Here is a 20,964-nt window from a genome sequence, read left to right on the forward strand (position 1 = left end):
TTTCAAATCTGGGTGCCCCCTAATATGATGTGTCTGGGTTGTCATCTTATGATAGTTGTTGTCATTGATTCCCATCTTACTGACTTGTATAGAGTTGAGCCAAACTGGAGGAGGGCAGAAACAAGATTCATGTTATTCAACAATCTAAAGATTCAACTACTCTGGTTAGCAATGGTGTGTGTAATTTAGATTTAACTACTCCCTTTGGCATTAGCATTGCCCTTGCCTTCAGCACACTGTAAGGGATCTCTGAGTTAACATAATACCAGCCTTTAGTAATGCTCCTAAAGATTTAAACTGCTGGGAGACTTCCTATGTCACACTGAGCTCCTCTCTGTCTCTCCATCTGTATGTAATTGTGACACTTGAATGCATGTCACTAGCATATTTTCTTTCCCAAAGTCCTTGTGCTTTCTCCCCTTTAATATTTTCTTGGATTGTTGCACCTGACTAGTGGAAGCAGCTGCTGCCGTGGTCCTGCTGGACGCCCTGCTATGCCTGCTAGGATTTCCTGTTAAAACAACTGTTTCCTAATATCTGCACAGATTCAATGTGAAGGCAGTAACTTTTACAGTAGTGATTATCTTTGATTCCCCCTTCCAGCATTGAGGTCTTAGTAAGTTGTATGAGTTTGCATGGGCAGCAAAACAGGTCAGGGCAGAAGCATGATCCAGAAGCATGATAAGGAAGGTAGATGTTTTAAGCAAACATGATACTTCTATTGACCATGTTGGATACGCTAATACGTCCATAACCATAAGACCAGCCTAGTTGAGCTGCCAAGTTTAGACTGTCAGGGGACTTCCTATGTCACTTAAGCTTCTCTCTCCTACTCTCCCTCTCTCCATCTGTGTGTGCTCATGTTCCATGAATGCATGTAACTAACGTAGCTTCTATAGTGGAGTCCTTGTGCTGACCACACCGTGGAGGACCAGCCATTGTTTATCTGCACAATAAGCATATCCATATTCATGTGGGGTATAGCTCAGTGGTAGAGACATTTGACTGCAGATCAAGAGGTCCCCAGTTCAAATCTGGGTGCCCCCTAATATTGAGTGTCTGGGCTGTCATCTTTATGATAGTTGTTGTCATTGATTCCCATCTTACTGACTTGTATAAGTTAGCCAAACTGGAGGAGCAGAAACAAGGTTCAGGTTAGTTCAACAATCTAAGATTCAACTACTCTGGTTAGCAATGGTGTGTGCATTTAAAGATTTATCTGTCCCTTTGGCATTAGCATTGCCCTTGCCTTCAGCAGCACTGTAAGGGATCTCTGAGTTAACATAAAGGACCAGCCTTTAGTCTGCTCCTAAAGATTTAAACTGCTGGGAGACTTCCTATGTCACACTGAGCTCCTCTCTGTGTCTCTCCATCTGTATGTAATCGGACACTTGAATGCATGTCACTAATATTTTCTTTCCCGAAGTCCTTGTGCTTTCTCCCTTTTATATTTCTTGGATTGGGGTGGCACCTGAATAGTGGAAGCACTACTGCCGGGGTCCTGCTGGACGCCCTGCTACGCCTGCTAGATTATGCCCTAAAAACAGTTTTTCCTAATATCTGTCACAACAAATCCATGGTCTTTTGGGAATTGTTGGGTTTCTGTCAATTACGAGTGTGGTCTAGACCTTCACTATGTGTAAATTTCCTCAGATAACTTCTCTTAGGATTTCAATTAATAAATACTGGTAGGAGTTTGCGCAGGTGAGCAAAATCTAACTAGGGCAAAAACTGGCCCACATAAGTACCGTACATGGACACTTTGAGCTATGCAGGATTCTTGTGTGGACCATATTTCTGCCCTTAGAGTTGACATCAGTTGTAATTGACATTAATTCAGATGTGTCTTTCTTTTAACTGCCTTTCATACAATAGATGAGTTTTGGATACTTGAAAAAGTTCATGAAAACCTTTATTGGGAGTGTGGTACAGACTGTATGTTTGACCACACCATGGAGGACCCCATTGTTTTGCTGCACAATAGCATATTCCATACAATTGTGTGGGGGTATAGCTCAGTGGTAGAGCATTGACTGCAGTTCAAGAGGTCCCCAGTTCAATCTGGGTGCCCCTAATATGAGGTGTGTAGTTGTCATCTTTATGATAGTTGTCGTCATTGGTTCCCACTTCTGACTTGTATAGAGTGAGACCAAACGGGAGGAGGCAGAAACAATTCATGTTATTTCAACAATCTAAAGATTCAACTACTCTGGTTAGCAATGTGTTTGTAATTTAAGATTTAACTACTCCCTTTGGCATTAGCATAGCCCTTGCCTTCAGCAGCACTGTAGAGGATATCTGAGGATATAAATGACCAGCCTTTAGTAATGCTCCTAAAGATTTAAACTGCTGGGAGACTTCCTATGTCACACTGAGCTCCTCTCGTCTCCATCTGTATGTAATCTGACACTTGAATCCATCACTAGCATATTTTCTTTCCCAAAGTCCTTGTGCTTTCTCCCCTTTAAGATTTTCTTGGATTGTGGTGGCCCTGAATAGTGGAAGCAGCTGCGGCTCGTGGTCCTGCTGGATGCCCTGCTATGCCGCTAGGATTCTGCCTGTTAAAAACAAGTTTTTCCTAATATCTGTCACAACAAACCATGCTCTTGGGAATTGTTGGGTTTCTGTCAATTACAGAGTGTGGTCTAGACCTTCACTATGTGTAAATTTCCTCAGATAACTTCTCTTAGGATTCTAATAATACTGGAATGGAGTTTGCGCAGGTGAGCAAAATCTAACTAGGGCAGAACATGGTCCACATAAGTACGCGTACATAGACACTTTGAGCTATGCAGGATTCTTGTGTGGACCATATTTCTGCCCTTAGTGTTGACATCAGTTGTATTGACTTAATTCAGATGTGTCTTCTTAACTGCCTTTCATACAAGAGATGAGTTTTGGATACTTGAAAAGTTCATGAAAACCTTTATTGGAAGTGGTACAGACTGTATTGTTGACCACTGTCAGGCGCTTTGCGACCGTCACCGTAGCGATGCGCTACTTGACTTTGAACGTTTGGACATTGACTTTCAAAGATTCTTAATGATATGCTAATGTGTGTGACCACATGTTTTTACTTGTTATTTTTTTTAGCTACATCCGTTACTCCATTCACTTCAGCTCAGCTCTACAGTTATCACCGGGTTTTCCATGCGCACTTTGAACAACTAAGACCGGTGATATATGCATACAATGTTGAATCCATTAACTTGCTAATCTGTTATCATTCTTATTCATCATTATCCTTTTATGTTGGTATTTATTCCTGAGTTACACTAGTCGCATCACAACTGATTCTTTGGTTATCCGCTATTTGTTATTTGGTTTACCATTCATTCTATGTGCATATTGTGATATCTTATCTGTGTCCTCATATCCTGTGTACAGGTTTAAGCCTGTTAGGATTGTATTTTATTTACTATGAGTAACTCGCTACTTTGAATAGCGTTTTGGCTGTTGTTAAAGCCGTTTGTATACTTCCCACCTGCGCCACCCCTGAGTCATTATTGGAATGGTTTGATCCATTACAGTGGTGTGCTATCAGGGTATTAGAGGAGTTTTGAGTTACCCAGGAGAGTCAATTGGAAAGGACGCCAGTTCGGTTTGGGTCAGCTCAAATATAGGAAAAGGCTGTAAAAGTAGACGTAAGTCTCGTGTTAGCCATTTTAGTGTAGTCAAAGGCATTAGTAACAGCTGTTCCTTAGTTGTATTTTGCTTTTGTCTTTTGACTCACAGTCTCGTTCTTTTCTATTTGAAAGTCCTAGATTCTATTATCCTTTTTGATGTTTTTGTACTACATATTTTGCTTTGGCCTTATTGGGAAAATAAAATTCCCCTTTTCACTGAAACTCAACGTCTGAGTCACCTTCCGGTTACTCGCCTTACCACGGCCGCTGGTGACGTCTACCTACAACCACCACACCATGGAGGACCAGCCATTGTTTGCTTCACAATAAGCATATTCCATACTATTGTGTGGGGTATAGCTCTGGTAACATTTGCTGCAGATCAAAGGTCCCCATTCAACTCTGGGTGCTCCCTAATAGGATGTGTGTAGGCTGCATCTTTATGATAGTTGTTGTCATTGGTTCCCATCTTCTGACTTGTATAGAGTTGAGCCAAACTGGAGGAGGGCGAAAACAGATTCATGTTATTCAACAATCTAAAATTCAACTACTCTGGTTAGCAATGGTGTGTGCAATTTAAGATTTATCTACTCCCTTTGGCATTAGCATTGCCCACAACAGTGGACAATGCCTGCTATCGTTCAAAGCTCCAGTTCTACTCCAGGTCCTATATCATTGAGAGAGCACAGTGAGAGCGCTACAGAGGAAAGCACCTGCACATGCAGTCCACACCAAGCTAATCACATCCTTCAGTGAAAGCCAAACCAGTTTGCTCCTGATGTCAGGAACACTAACACTCATGGGACTGAGACCAAAACACTTCTGAACCCACACAGGATGGGGACCTCTTGATCTGCAGTCAAATGCTCTACCACTGAGCTATACCCCCACATAATATGTATGGAATATGCTTATTGTGCAACAAAACAATGGCTGGTCCTCCACGAAGTGGTCAGCCCAAGGACTCCACTAAAGAAGCTACGTTAATTACATGCATTCATGGAACATGAGCACACACAGATGGAGAGAGGGAGAGTAGGAGAGAGCACACACAGCGGTTTGTGTCAGGACCAGCATGATGACGCAGTGGTAGTGACGATTCTCTCCGACCAACAGCAGTATGCGTTTTTCACGTCACCTTTGGTGTTGCCTCTCAGCTCGCTTGGAGCCTCGACTGAGGTGGTACTAAAGAACCAGTACCTGTTGGCAGGTACAAGGGACTTATTTCCGTAATGGAAAACCCAAAAAAAGGCTGAGTAGAGTTCAAGGCAAGACGAGTAGTAGGTACCATGCAGTGGAAAAACACCATTACACAAGGCCCTCAAAGCAACCCAAGCCAAACTTTGAAAGGCTAGACACGCATAAATCAGATTACCCGAGTTGGCTATTATCGGGGATACAGAAAAAGTTCCTGGTGGCCTAGTAGAAGACTTTTTAACCATAAACATTGCCAGATTTACGGTGTGTTTCAGCTGGTTTCAAAGAAATAGGACTTACTTATTTGGCCGATGAAAAATGAATAGGAGATCAATCTACAAGAGAATCATCCTTTAAGTGCTGACTTTTCCATGTCACCCAAAATGTCTCCATTTGTACCCAATGGACGCCACTTGGGGTAGGTCTTGGGGTCTGGTGACTGACAATGCAGAGGTCAATGTCTACGTACGTCATTATGTGGACCATGTTTCTGCCCTATTTCAATTTTGTCATCTACGCAAAGTCCATACCAGTATTATGAAGTGAATCCTAACAGAAGGTATCTCAGGGTTATTTTACAAAAGTGAAGGTCTGAGACCACACTCATTATGAAGAAACCAACAATTCCCAAAAGAACATGCATTTGTTGTGACAGATATGAGTGAAAAGGTCTTTTAACGGACAGAATCCTAGCAGGCGTAGCAGGGCATCAAGCAGAACCACGCCAGCAGCTGCTTCCACTATTCTACTAAGTCCCCAGCAGTCTAAACCTTTTATAGCATAACTAAGGGCTGGTTTATTAAGGTGGGATTTTATGGGATATCTTTGAGTTAAGATAACTCAGAGATTCCTTACAGTGCTGCAGAAAGCCAGGGCAACGCCAACCAAAAGTCGTTTTAAGTTTAGATTGTGGAACGGTAACCATGTTTCGCCCTCTTCCAGTTGTGGCTCACCCATGCCAACTTTATACAAGTTAGTAAGACGTCAATGCGTAAGGGGGAATCAATAACAACACAGCTTTATAAAGACAACAGCCTACACATAGTATGTAGGGGGCACCAAGATTGAACTTGGGACCTCTGTGGTGTGGTGATGTGGTTCCATCACAGTCTGGCTCACACGTGATTGAAAGTTTCATCGAACTTTTTCCAAGTATCTAAAACTCATCCACTGTCTGAAAGGCAGATAATAGAGAAGATGACAGTGTCATCTTGATAAAGGCACAATCTGAATTTATTTTAATTACAGTGGATGTCAACAATAAGACAAGCTTAAACAACAATCTTTCTTTTAGCTGCTTTTGATTAAAGCAGATGAGTTTTGGATACTTGAAAAAAGTTCATGAAAACCTTTAATGAGATGAGGGTACAACTGTATTGTGACCACACCGTAGAGGAACAGCCATTGTTTTGCGCCAATGAGCATATTCAGCAAAGTATGTGAGGTATAGCTCAATGGTAGAGAATTTGACCCAAATCAAGAGGTTTGCGTTGTATTCTGGAGAGCCTCTCCACAGATGCAGTGTGCAGGCTAATATTTTTATGATATGAAGTTCTTATTCCCACTTTCAAGCTTAGGTCGCTAACTTTTTACAGGTTTTGCGTAGGGAACAAAACAGGAACAAGGCAGAAAATGGTCCACGTAAGTTCAATTACGTAATAGGGCTGCATTTTTGCAAATGGTGTGAAGATTTGGTCAGGATTAATGGTGCATTAGCTGAGAAATAAGGCAGTGTTATCCATCATACAAGACCATCAGGGAAGACATGATTGGTCCCAAATTTATTCTGCAGCAGGACAACGACCCCAGATCAAGAGGTCCCCGTTCAAATCTGGATACCCCCTACACCCGATGCAGCCAGAAGGCTGTTCTTAACATGATAGTGATTGTCTCTGCTTCTCAATTTCAAGCTCTGAGGTCTAGGTACTTTTACAGAGTCTGCATAGGTAAGCAAAATAGGAACAGGGCGGAAACATTATCCACGTAGTTCAATTACGTATAGTTTAAAAGTAGGGCAGAAGTTGTCCACTTAATCATAGGTTGGTAGAAGCTTCAAGCAATGCAGAATGGTTTTATGGACCATGTGTGGTGACCTACAATTCATGTTGTTAAACTCAGACAAAAATTACCTAAACATGTCCAAAATTTATTATCAAGATATAACAACTCTGGTTGGCGTTGCCTGCCTTCAGCAGCACTGTAAGGAATCTCAGAGTTATCATAACTCACATATGCGTAAAATCCCACATAAACGACAGCCTTTAGTTATGCCGCTGAAGTTTGGATCATGTCACTTTAAGCTCTTCTCTCCTCCGCTCTCTCTCTATCTGTGTGTGATCATGTCTCGTGAATGCATGTAACTAACGACGCTTATTTTCCGAGTCCTTGTGGGTCTCCCCTCTTGATTTCCTTGGATTGTGGTGGCATGAATAGTTGAAGCAGCTACTGCGTGGTCCTTCTTGACGGCTGCTACGCCCTACTACTACTATTATTAGTAATAGTTCCATTACATTTGGGTTAATTTAATTATCACTGTTAATCGGTGATTCCATTGCACCACGCCTATATTATCATGAGTTGTATTTTGTATCTCTCTTCTCCAACATGGTCATGTCAGATGACTGCCATCATGAGCCAGTTATATTTTAAATTCTGCTTAAACATGTGTACACCAAATGCATGCTCTTCAGGGAATTTTGGGTTTCGTCAATTAGAGAATGGGTCTAGAGATTCACTATGTGTAAAAGTCCTGAGAAACCTTTGCTATGATTTCACTGTAAAGTTGAAATGCGTAGGTGAGCAAAATTGAAACTAGGGCAGAAACATGGTCCACAAAAGTACGCGAGTAGACGCTTTGAGGGTAAGACAGGTAGTGGCCTGAAGATGCCCTTGTAGCCAGACCGTAGAGAGCCGAAGAAGAGCCAGACCGATGTGGTCGTATGGTGTTCACGCTGGCAAGCTAAGAAACCGAGCTTAGACTGAACTCACAAGTGGTTGTCTTCTAAGACCACTTTATGCCTGTAAAAGATATTAACAGACCTACGTGTGTGTCAGAAAACTGTGACAGAAGACATGGCAAAGTTTAGCCAGCCGAGTGAGTTTAAGTTGAGAGCCCAACGAATGGCCGGAGTGGAAACAACGATTTTGCGGTGTTTACCCTACTGGTTTCCACACCAACTGGTTACCATCATAGACAGTTAAAGAAAGAAGAGGTTTCGTGGTGTGTACTTAACAGCGTCGTTGTGGTTGCTCTGTCACCAGATTTGTCACACAATCACAAAAATATTCTGGCAATTTTCAAAAGTTTCCAGATCTACGGAGCGAAAATGTTTTCTCTAAGTAAGCACCCACACAGCCACACAAAAATATAAACTCTAAAAACAGTATAAGTTGGGTCGAGCTGGTTGCGATTGTAGCTAAAAAAGAGTTCCTGCAAATCCCGAGCTCTACGCAGTAAGCTATGATATCACTACATAAAGTTGCTTCCAGTTACGTCTTTATCAAACTAGTCAGCAACGGGTAACACTTGTTGAGCTAATCTAAAACAACTGGTTAAAAAAAAAAATATCACTGGGTGTTAGATGAGACTTTTAGACACCAACAATTCCACAAGGGCAACTGCCCAATGGTTCATTTAATTTTTAGCATAATTTAAGCAGTTGCACATTTTGTTTCCCTCCTGTATATTTAAATATTGTTCTTATTCTTTTATATAATTTTTTTAGTGATACTTTATGTATGATATTTTTCCTAGTATCTCATTTATATTATATTCTGTGTTGTGTGACTAATGTACGTGTACTGCTGTAACTGTAATTCCCATTTTTGGGATCAATAAATATCTATCTACCTTGGCTTGTGTTGTGAAATACAGGATAATAGTTATCACGTTTCTTGGTCGCATTACGGACAAATTGACAATACTACTTCATCTTAACGCTCTGGGCCCTGAGGCCATTTTACAGTTAATTTCCGTCTGGTTTTATTTTCTAAAAAGGTTGTAAAACATCAAACCTGTGTCTACAGTCAAGATATGAACAGCATTTTTTTCAGGAAAACTGGGTTATTGGAATATTTGGTTGCAGTGAGGTCACTTGCATGTTAAAAATGGTTGTAGGGCCTTAAGATAGATAAATAAATAAATAAATAAATGAATCTTCCAGTATGTATGTATCACAGACATATAAGTAAAACCTAAGCCATTTTCCATTCTAAAACACTTCTCAATGTCTTGGGGTCACACTTGTGAAGAATAATCATTATAACTTATACAGTTGACAAAAAACACATGCATTTTTTCCAAAAAAGTCAAGACGTTTCCTCTCATGACATTTACTTATGCCAATAATAACATAATAATGTCATATTTATTGATATTACACCCACAGCAATGATACAAGCAAATATGTGTCAAATATGCATATTTTGCCTCAATAGAGTGCTATTAGGCATTTTTGTCCCCTCTGGCCTTCCATACAAGAGTTTGCCTTTATGTCCCATATATGGGCATGTATTCCTGAAACAATAGACGGGACAGACAGGGCAGACGCTGAGGAGCGATCTAGCGGAAGAAAACGAGCCAAACGCGATGAATTATGGATAAAAAGTGGATCAATCTTGGATATAACAGTATGGATTAAAGCCCAAAGAGGCTGAAGTTCCAGGCTGGATAGAAAAACCCCTGTAGAGGCTAGAAAGACCCGGAAAAGACCCCCGTAAAGCCGAAAGCGTCAGGATTGAAACGAAACCGAAAGGTGAGTAAATCGCTCGTATGGTTCAAAAGTTATAAACTAGGATCAGAGGTACTTTTAAACTCGTGGGCGAGTGTCTCGGGCTCAGGGGTTGTTTAACCACCACTAAGTTTACACATTGTGATTGGACACACAAACAGATACATGAACAGTCAAATATTGTCGAAAGTCACAGAAAAGTGGTAATACACAACGCAATTTGAATGGCATGGTCTAATGATTTACAGTCATCTTCCTTTGTGTAGCCTATATGGTATGGGATATATGTAATATCTCTGAATTTCCACAACAATGGCTGTATAGCTATAGTGTTAAAACCTACATGAGCTTGGCTCCAAATTAACCAAGCATTGTAATGAGTCTTTCATCAAATCATCCCATCCAAACTGATGTGAAGTTGTTCTGAAATCAAACTCCAACATAGCAAAGTAGCTGTTTTATATTCTTTAATGAGCTTACCTTTCAAATGTCCTGCCAGCAGCCTGGTGTACAGTATGAGGACCTGAACACTTGTTGTGCCAAACAGATGTTACTTTAGCAAGAGAGAGGCACGTTTTATAAAGTACATGCTGGACAAAAGTAGTTCTGGTTCAAAGGTGGTCTCCCAACACACACCGATGAAACCACAAACTGCATGTGTGCACTGGATCTGACAAAAGAAAGCAAGTAGATTATTTTTTCGTTACATTTTTAACATATAGAATGGTGAATGTGCTACCCAGTCATCATGACCATCTTATTTGTTCCTGTGACTTTGGCATGCATTGTAAATGCAATGTAAAGCGCCTGCTTCTCCTTGGATAAATGACCTTCACAGTACATGCCAGATCATGTAAGAGGATGTAATCTACATTAAAATAGTCATTTTATATCATAGGCCATTGGGTCAATCTGAATATGACCTGAATTGGTATTTAAAATATTTCAAGCATATACATCATGATTTCATGATGATGAAATACTTGCATCCCTTACTCTCCACCTGTCTTCCATGGCCAGTTTGAGGTCTCTGGCAAATAATTATAGGGTCCTACCTAGCTCCACAACACCCCTTGGTGTTTTCCAGAGCAGATTTCTGCTAGTACTGATAATTAGAAGACAGTATTTATCAAGGATTAATTTGTAATAGCATGCGGCATCAGTTCCAACAGGTCATCAAGTCTGATGCAAATGCACTATGCATGTATGCAGATGGATTTAGTATGTGTGGGCAAAATCATTTGCAATGAAACATATACTTACGTTCCTCTGGGGACGGAGATTTGTGCATGGTTGTGGACTGTTTGATATGGGAGATGGGGAACCTGGGACACTTCAAGGGGTTAGGCTGCACTACTGAAGGAGACGTGGAGGCAGGAAAAGGCGGTAGTGCTGAGGCGGGGTGGAGGCAGCACACCATTTACCTGGGATTCTCACTTGTAGTTCCCATATCTTTTCTGGGGTCAATGTTTCTTCAAAAATTCCTTCTCGTTCAAGGTGTGCATTTTACCATCAATGTAAACAATGGTGTACGGACCTAATAAATCAGCTTCTAATTTGCCCCCCTTTCTTGTTCCGGGCCAATGTTCTTTCTTAATACCAGGTCCCCACCACAAAGCCATCATCCTCGGCCCAATGCACGTTTTCTCTTCTGCACACTCTGATGTGCTGCCAATATATTGGCCCTCACTTGGGGGTAGACATCTGACAGTTGGAAGTTATGTTACCTCCTCACTTCCAGCCAATGCATTTACTTCCTCGTTGGTTATCTGTAACATTGGTGGAGATAAATGCACACAAGTAGCCTACAGATTATAGAAGAGACCATTATTGAAAAGTTGTTCTATACTGCAGGAAAATGCCATTTGTACCTGCCACTTATCTGAATTCAGAAGGGTCTCAGGCCTCCTGTTGCAGTCAAACGAGGATAGGACCCAAAACGCAGAGACGAGGACAGCAGGCAGGCAGGCAAGGGTAACAAGAATTTATTAACAAAAGAGCAGAATACCAAAAAACATAGGGATCCAAAAGGCAGCGGGCAAAAAAGTCCAAAAAGGAGAAAAGCAAAATGAAAACAGGAACACGGAGACAGGACAACCAAAAGGGCCAAAGTTCAAGGGAAAAACCACGCAGACAGGACAAAACGATCTGATAAGTGAAAAAGGGAACACAGACATAAATTACAAGAGGTAACGAGGAACAGGTGCATCAGGTGAATCACTTTGGTGGGGGCAGGACAACTCAGAAAGACATCACAGGGGAACACAAGACAGGAAAACAACACAGACATAAACACGAGGAAACAAGACACGGACCAAAAAACACAGAAAGAGGAAAAGAAAGCAAAGTAAAACCGCAAAACCACAACACCTCCCTTCCATACATTAGGTAATATTGTGAGTGTTTTGTGGTATTTGTTTTTTGGTGCGTAGACCAAATACGGTGGGCCTTATACAGTCGTCCCAGTGCTTGGTGACCCCGCACCACTTTTTCAAAGCCCTAATATTGGAAAATAAATAAACGTTATTCACTAAAGTTACAGTTACATTATATCATATAAGAAATAAGTTAAGAAAAAAACAGATTCCACACCTTGAATGGTGCCATTGAGCCTTCCACTAGCCATGGTTTGTGGGTGTATGGGGCATAGAGGCTTCTGGCAATGCCAAGCTTGGCACACATGTCAAGGTAAATCTGGCAGTGGATATGAAAATGAATTATATGTTTTTCCCCAGAGAGCAACAATGCAGTGATATCAAATGTCTCAGAATTTGACTTACTTTGAAAACAATTTCTTTGCCCTGGTCTGTGAGAATGCGTTGGATGCACCATATTTATAAAAGAAGTCCATGAGCAGTCTGAAAATTCTTTAGCCGTCTTGCTTTTCAGTGTATATACTGTACTTCCAACCATTGTGAAGTAGTCTCCCATGAACAATATAAATGTTTCCGTTATTGGGGCATTTTAATTTGCCAACTAGGTCCATTCCAACAAGCTGAAATGGTTCACAAACCTTAAATGCAAACAACAGTAACATAAATAAGACTTCCATGTCAACAATGGTAAATGTAATGAGGTCAGATTCACCCTATTGGTTTGTACTGTGTCTGTCCTTTATAGAGGCCTCTTCTCTGACAGTCATCACACTGTCCAAAAGTAAAAACAATTAAAAACATGGTGAATATGTAGCCTAAAGATTGCATATCGCCACAGAAACATTTTTTTTTTAATAATAATGCAGTCACCCATTTGTGATGATGCTTTCATCCCAGGCTAGTATACCGTTGCAGGATGGCATGCATGGTTTTGTCTCCTCCACAGTGAGCCCGATGGCACTGGCATGAAACTCAACAAATATGTTGTTGGCTTCCTGTGAGTTAAAACACTTTGCCAGGTGATGCCTTTGTATCTTGCTTTCTAGGCACTGGTAATATAATCCCTGTCTATAGAGATTACATTGAATAAATATTTCGTAATGCAATTACAGAAAAGTTTAAAAAAAAGTGTTGTTGTCTGATTTCCTACTCACTATGAGTTGGTAACTCTCTGCCCTTCATTTTATCACATAACGCTGATTTAGTTGAGTTACATGGGTACGTCTGTTTCGGTTTGAAATCCAGAATGTCTTTGACGAGCCGAGCGTCCATGCTTAGGCTACTAAGGACCTTTTTCACATGCAGGCGTTTTAGCTTGCCATAGTAGGAAAAGCACAGCTGCAATTGATAACCTTAACGATTGGTAAGTTCATCAAGTGCATAGTAAGGTATTACAGTGAGTCTGCATGCACAACACCAGGCCTCTCCTAACTGTAATGCAGCCATTGTTAAGGGGATCAATTCAGCTTTGCTTTTCCTACTATGACATGTCAACATATTGTTGTAAAAAGGTCTATTGTTTACTGGAATATATATATATATATATATTATATAGTCGCTCTCTTGACAGATTTTAATGGACTGATTGATGACTACCAACTAAACATAATTTAGGCTAGTCACCGTGATTGTGGATGTCATATAACCCGAGAGAAAATCATATCACAAAAGATGAACAGCTCATTAAATAAATCAACAGCTACTTTGCTGTGTCGGAGTTTGATTTGAACAACTTCACATCAGTTTGGATGGAATGATTGCTTGGTTAATTCGGAGCCAAACTCAAGTAAGTTTTAACACTGAGGCTATTACAAGCCTTTGTTGTTCCAATTCAAGGATATTGCCATATATCCCATACCATATAGGCTACACAAAAAGAGAGACAATGACAGTAAATCATGCATTCACTTCTGGATCGTTGGCAATTGCGTATTAGACAATATTGACTAAATGATTTAACTGTTAAAAATGTGTGTCAGTCACAATGTGAGCTTAGTAGGTTGCTATGATGAAGTATTAGTAGTCACATTTGTCTGTATATGCGACCAAAGAAACGTGCAACAATCATCAGGTATTTCATAAACTAAGCAAGGTAACCAGTTGTTTTAGATTAGCGACAACAAAGTGTTGACGTAGTTGATGAATACATACTCAAAGGGACTTTATGTAGCGATATGATAGCTCACTGCGTAGAGCTGTGGGCTTGGTGGGAACTCTTATTTTTTGCTTCAAGATCGCAACCAGCTAGACTGTAATCTGGTGCTTAATAGACAAACATTTTCGCTCCAGTAGATCTGGGAAATGATTTGAAAAGCGCCAGGAATATGTTTGGTATTGTGTGACGATTCTGGTGACAGAGGCAGACCACAACGGCAGTGTTAGGTAAACAAACATACGGAAACCTTCTTCTTCTTAACTGTTATGATGGTAACCAGTTGGTGTGGAAACAAGTAGGGGTATAACACGTGCATTGGTTAGCCATGAAGCTAAACAAGATGACGCGAGATTCAAGTGAGTTCGCTGATTACGCAATGGGCAGTGAAGCTGAAAGGATTCAGTAATTTGAGTTTGAAGAGGAAGGCAAAAAGAAGGACTTGAGGTGTTCATGAAAAAGTGTGAGACTACTCTTATTCCACAACTTAACAACTTAAGCGTACATGTTTCTACCAACGGAGCCAGCAATCGGGGAAAACGGCGGAGCTGTACATCAGAAATTATATGAACTAGCAGAGCATTGTTAATTCAGGACTACGAGGGATGATCATATAACGGATCGCCTTGTGGTAGGAATAGCAGACAAAGAACTTCCTGTCAGTTCCAGCTAAAGCAGACCTTAAACCAATCGACCGGACGCTCAGCTGGCCAATGTTAATGCTGTCAAGGGGAAGTTCGGATAGTATTGAATAAGGGTCAGCGACATGAGAACAGCAGCCAGGGAGCCAACACAAAGGAGGAGTGTGGGAGGTGCGGTAAGCCACAACACTCCAGAAAGACATTGCCCTACATTAAAAAGCAAGTGCAATAAGTGTCGCAAGGAAGGACAATGTGAACGTAAATGTCATCTAAAGCAGTGAGAGAAGTCACAAATAAAGCAGAGCCTCCAGACACGAGTTTTGTAAGCCAGGGGGTGATCTCAAATGCATAGGTATGTTCCAAGGTCCCACCAGCCATAAGGGGGAAAAGTACTCTCTTAAGGTGTATGTGATAGATGGAAAAAGCTGCTTACTAGGCCACGAGGAAGCAGTGGAAATGGGTCTAGTGAAGAAGATGGACAAAGTCAGCGGCATGTTTGGATCCAGTGGGCTATTGAAAACTGAGCCAGTCAGAACAGCACTGAAGATGAGCCCAGCCATATGCAGTGCCGACAGCAAGGCGGATACCCCTGCCCCTGGTACCGCTGGTAAAAAAGTAACTGCAGCGCATGGAGGATGAGGACATAATCAAAAAAGTAACACAGCCAACTGAATGGTGCACGGTATGGTGCCAGTACTCAAACTCAACAAGAGGAGGGTCCGCCTCTGTTCAGACCTAAGGAAACTGAACAAAGCAGTGAAACGGGAGAAGTACATCCTGCCCACAGTGGAAGAAATAATGCCAGGCTTCCGGTCAAAGTGTTCATGTCACTGGACGCAGCTTTAGGAAAGCAGGATGCTCACCACTTGTGCCTTCCGCCGTTTCCTCGGAATAACAAGTGCTCCCAAATTTTCCAGAGGAAAATGCGGAGACTCGGCCGGCCTAGAGGGACAGAGATCTTTTTATTGGTTATATTTTGATTCACGCAGAGACAGAGGAGCAACACAACCGACATCTGGCAGAGGTGTTGAAGGTCATAAAGGCAGCAGGGCTCAAGATGAACCAGGCAACCCTCTGAAAGTAACATTCTCCTGTTCATATTTTACAAAACTTAAGCATTCCTTCAGTCTCATCTATTCCAGACAACAAAGTGCATTTTCTACAACAATATTTCAAACATCGTTCTCTTTTTTCCCTATACATTCAATTCCTTTGACTGAGTTTTGCCCCCTAGACCACCCCCCGTCCATAATCACCAGTCTAGTCTGTCTGGGGGCTTGCTCACTCTGCCAGAGCGAGTGATGGTCACAGTCCCGTGTGGGTTCAGAAGTGTTTTGTGTCTCAGTCCATGAGTGTCCTCAGTGTTCCTGACAACAGGAGCAAACTGTTGGGCTTTCACTGAAGGATTGATCAGCTTGGTGTGGACTGCATGTGCAGGTGCTTTCCCCTGTAGCGCTCTCACTGTGCTCCTCAATGATATAGGACCTTGGAGGAGAACTGGAGCTTTGAACGATAGCAGGCATTGTCCACTGTTTGTGGGCAATGCTAATGCCAAAGGGAGTAGATAAATTTTAAATTGCACACACCATTGCTAACCAGAGTAGTTGAATCTTTAGATTGTTGAACTAACATGAATCTTGTTTCTGCCCTCCTCCAGTTGGCTCAACTCTATACAAGTCAGTAAGATGGGAACCAATGACAACAACTATCATAAAGATGACAGCTACACACATCATATTAGGGAGCACCCAGAGTTGAACTGGGGACCTCGGTCTGCAGTCAAATGCTTTACACTGAGCTATACCCCACACAATATGTATGGAATATGCTTATTGTGAAGCAAACAATGGCTGGTCCTCCATGGTGTGGGTGTGTAGGTAGACGTCACCAGCAGGCCGTGGTAAGGCGAGTAACCGGAAGGATGACTCAGACGTGAGTTTCAGTGAAAAGGGGAATATTATTTTTTCCAATAAGGCCAAAGGCAAAATATGTAGTACAAAAACATCAAAAAGGATAAGAAGAATAGGACTTTCAAAATAGAAAAGAACGAGACTTGTGAGTCAAAAGAACAAAAGCAAAAATAAACTAAGGAACAGCTGTTTACCTAATGCCTTTGACTACACTAAAATCGGCTAACACGAGACTTAAGTCTACTTACTTACAGCCTTTTCCTATATTTGAGCTGACCCAAACCAACTGGCGCTCTTTCCAATCTGACTCTCTGGGTAACTCAAACCTCCTCTCTAAATACCCTGATAGCACACACCTGTAATGGATCAAACCATTCCCAATAATGACTCCGGGGTGGCGCAGGTGGGAAGTATACAACGGCTTAACAACAGCCCCAAACGCTATTCAACGGAGCGAGTTACTCATAGTAATATAAATACAATCCTAACAGGCTTAACTGTAACACGGATATGAGGACACAGATAGATATCACAATTGCACATATGAATGACTGGTAAACCAAATAACAAATAGCGGATTAACCAAAGAATCAGTGGTGATGCGACTAGTGTAACTCAGGAATAAATAACCAACTAAAAGGATAATGATGAATAAGAATGATTAACAGATTAGCAAGTTAATGGATTCAACATTGTATGCATATATCACCGTAGTCTTAGTTGTTCAAAGTGCGCACTGGAAAACCAGGTGATAACTGTAGAGCTGAAGATGAAGGAGTGAGTAACGGATGTCTAAAACACAATAACAAGTAACAAACATGTGGTCACACACATTAGCATATCATTAAGAATCTTTGAAAGTCAATGTCCAAACGTTCAAAGTCAAAGTAGCGCATCCTACGGTGACGGTCGCAAAGCGCCCTGTCACAGTGGTCAACAATACAGTCTGTACCCACATTCCAATAAAGGTTTTCATGATTACTTTTCAAGTATCCAAAACTCATCTCTTGTATGAAAGGCAGTTAAAAGAAAGACACATCTGAATTAATGTCAATTACAACTGATGTCAAACTAAGGGCAGAAATATGGTCCACACAAGAATCCTGCATGCCAAAGTGTCTATGTACGCGTACTTATGTGGACCATGTTTCTGCCCTAGTTAGATTTTGCTCACCTGCGCAAACTCCATTCCAGTATTATTAATTGAAATCCTAAGAGAAGTTATCTGAGGAAATTTTACACATAGTGAAGGTCTAGACCACACTCTGTAATTGACAGAAACCCAACAATTCCCAAAAGAGCATGGATTGTTGTGACAGTATTAGGAAAAACTTGTTTTTAACAGGCAGAACTAGCAGGATAGCAGGGCATCCAGCAGGACCACGGCAGCAGCTGCTTCCCTATTCAGGTGCCACCACAATCCAAGAAAACTTTAAAGGGGAGAAAGCACAAGGACTTTGGGAAAGAAAATGCTAGTGACATGGATTCAAGTGTCACGATTACATACAGATGGAGAGACAGAGAGGAGCTCAGTGTGACATAGGAAGTCTCCCAGCAGTTTAAATCTTTAGGAGCATTACTAAAGGCTGGTCATTTATATCCTCAGATATCCCTTACAGTGCTGCTGAAGGCAAGGGCTATGCTAATGCCAAAGGGAGTAGTTAAATCTTTAAATTACAAACACCATTGCTAACCAGAGTAGTTGAATCTTTAGATTGTTGAACTAACATGAATCTTGTTTCTGCCCTCCTCCAGTTTGGCTCAACTCTTAACAAGTCAGTAAGATGGGAACCAATGACGAAACTATCATAAAGATGACAACCTACAAACATATTAGGGGGCACCCAGAATTGAACTGGGGACACTCTTGAACTGCAGTCAAATGCTCTACCACTGAGCTATACCCCCACACAATATGTATGGAATATGCTTATTGTGCAGCAAAACAATGGCGGTCCTCCATGGTGTGGTCAACAATACAGTCTGTACCACATCCCAATAAGGTTTTCATGAACTTTTCAAGTATCCAAAACTCATCTATGTATGAAAGGCAGGTTAAAAGAAAGACACATCTGAATTAATGTCAATTACAACTGATGTCAACTCTAAGGGCAGAAATATGGTCCACACAAGAACCTGCATAGCTCAAAGTGTCCATGTACGCGTACTTATGTGGACCATGTTCTGCCCTAGTTAGATTTTGCTCACCTGCGCAAACCCATACCAGTATTTATTAATTGAAATCCTAAGAGAATTATCTGAGGAAATTTTACACATAGTGAAGGTCTAGACCACACTCTGTAATGACAGAAACCCAACAATTCCCAAAAGACCATGGATTTTGTTGTGACAGATAATAGGAAAAACTGTGTTTTAATGGGCATAATCCTAGCGGCGTAGCAGGGCGTCCAGCAGGACCACGGCAGTAGCTGTTCCACTATTCAGGTGCCACCACAATCCAAGAAAATCTTAAAAGGGAGAAAGCACAAGGACTTCGGGAAAGAAAATATGCTAGTGACATGCATTCAAGTGTCACGATTACATACAGATGGAGAGACAGAGAGGAGCTCAGTGTGGACATAGGAAGTCTCCCAGCAGTTTAAATCTTTAGGAGCATGACTAAAGGCTGGTCATTATGTGTAACTCAGAGATCCCTTACAGTGCTGCTGAAGGCAAGGGCAATGCTAATGCCAAAGGGACTAGATACATCTTTAAATTGCACACACCATTGCTAACCAGAGTAGTTGAATCTTTAGATTGTTGAACTAACATGAACCTTGTTTCTGCCCTCCTCCAGTTTGGCTCAACTCTATACAAGTCAGTAAGATGGGAATCAATGACAACAACTATCATAAAGATGACAGCCCAGACACATCATATTAGGGGGCACCCAGATTTGAACTGGGGACCTCTTGATCTGCAGTCAAATGCTCTACCACTGAGCTATACCCCCACGACACATATGGAATATGCTTATTGTGCAGATAACAATGGCTGGTCCTCCACCGGTGTGGTCAGCACAAGGACTCCACTATAGAAGCTACGTTAGTTACATGCATTCATGGAACATGAGCACACAAGAGGAGAGAGGGAGAGTAGGAGAGAGAAGCTTAAGTGACATAGGAAGTCCCTGACAGTCTAAACCTTTGGCAGTCAACTAAAGGCTTGTCATTTATGGTTATGGACGTATAGCGTATCCAAACATGGTCAATAGAAATCATGTATTGCTTAAAATCTACCTTCCTATTCATGCTTCTGGATCATGCTTCTGCCGATCCTGTTTTGCTCGCCCATGCAAACTCTATACAACTTACTAAGACCTCAATGCTGGAAGGTGGGAATCAAAGATAATCATACTGTAAAAGTTACTGCCTTCACATTGAATCTGTGCAGATATTAGGAAACAGTTGTTTTAACAGGCAGATTAGCAGGATAGCAGGGCGTCAGCAGGACCACGGCAGCAGCTGCTTCCACTAGTCAGGTGCCACCACAATCCAAGAAATATTAAAGGGGAGAAAGCACAAGGACTTTGGGAAAGAAAATATGCTAGTGACATGCATTCAAGTGTCACAATACATACAGATGGAGAGACAGAGAGGAGCTCAGTGTGACATAGGAAGTCCCCAGCAGTTTAAATCTTTAGGAGCATTACTAAAGGCTGGTCATTTATGTTAACTCAGAAGATCCTTACAGTGGGCTGAAGGCAAGGGCAATGCAATGCAAGGGTAGTTAAATCTTTAAATTACACACACCATTGCTAACCAGAGTAGTTGAATCTTTAGATTGTTGAACTAAATGAATTTGTTTCTGCCCTCCTCCAGTTTGGCTCACACTCTATACAAGTCAGTAAGATGGGAATCAATGACAACAACTATCATAAAGATGACAACCAGACACATCATATTGGGGGCACCCAGATTTGAACTGGGGACCTCTTGATCTGCAGTCAAATGCTCTACCACTGAGCTATACCCCACATAATATGTATGGAATATGCTTATTGTGCAACAAAACAATGGCTGGTCCTCACGAAGTGGTCAGCCCAAGGACTCCACTAAAGAAGCTACGTTAATTACATGCATTCAGGAACATGAGCACACACAGATGGAGAGGAGGGAGAGTAGGAGAGAGAAGCTATAAGTTACATAGGAAGTCGCCTGACAGTCTAAACCTTTGGCAGCTCAACTAAAGGCTGGTTGTTTATGGTAATGGGGGTATTAGCGTCATCCAAACATGGCAATGGAAGTATCATGTATGCTTAAAACATCTACCTTCACTTACAGTATCATGCTTGTGGATCATGCCTGGCCGATCCTGTTTTGCTTGCCCATGC

At 41.5% G+C, this 20,964-nt stretch overlaps 4 non-coding genes across 4 annotated transcripts; 1 reads left to right on the forward strand and 3 right to left on the reverse strand.

Moving 5' to 3' along the window:
- Positions 1 to 974: 974 nt before the first annotated feature.
- trnac-gca (transfer RNA cysteine (anticodon GCA)) lies at positions 975 to 1,047 on the forward strand. The gene has a single exon. It is a non-coding gene; the product is annotated as a tRNA-Cys (tRNA).
- Positions 1,048 to 18,466: 17,419 nt separating this feature from the next.
- On the reverse strand, positions 18,467 to 18,539 carry trnac-gca (transfer RNA cysteine (anticodon GCA)). The gene has a single exon. It is a non-coding gene; the product is annotated as a tRNA-Cys (tRNA).
- Positions 18,540 to 19,512: 973 nt separating this feature from the next.
- trnac-gca (transfer RNA cysteine (anticodon GCA)) lies at positions 19,513 to 19,584 on the reverse strand. Its single transcript has one exon. It is a non-coding gene; the product is annotated as a tRNA-Cys (tRNA).
- A 951-nt stretch (positions 19,585 to 20,535) lies between these two features.
- trnac-gca (transfer RNA cysteine (anticodon GCA)) lies at positions 20,536 to 20,607 on the reverse strand. Its single transcript has one exon. It is a non-coding gene; the product is annotated as a tRNA-Cys (tRNA).
- Positions 20,608 to 20,964: the final 357 nt, after the last annotated feature.

This window comes from Etheostoma spectabile, chromosome 4, assembly GCF_008692095.1.
Source record: "Etheostoma spectabile isolate EspeVRDwgs_2016 chromosome 4, UIUC_Espe_1.0, whole genome shotgun sequence".
Taxonomy (NCBI): domain Eukaryota; kingdom Metazoa; phylum Chordata; class Actinopteri; order Perciformes; family Percidae; genus Etheostoma; species Etheostoma spectabile.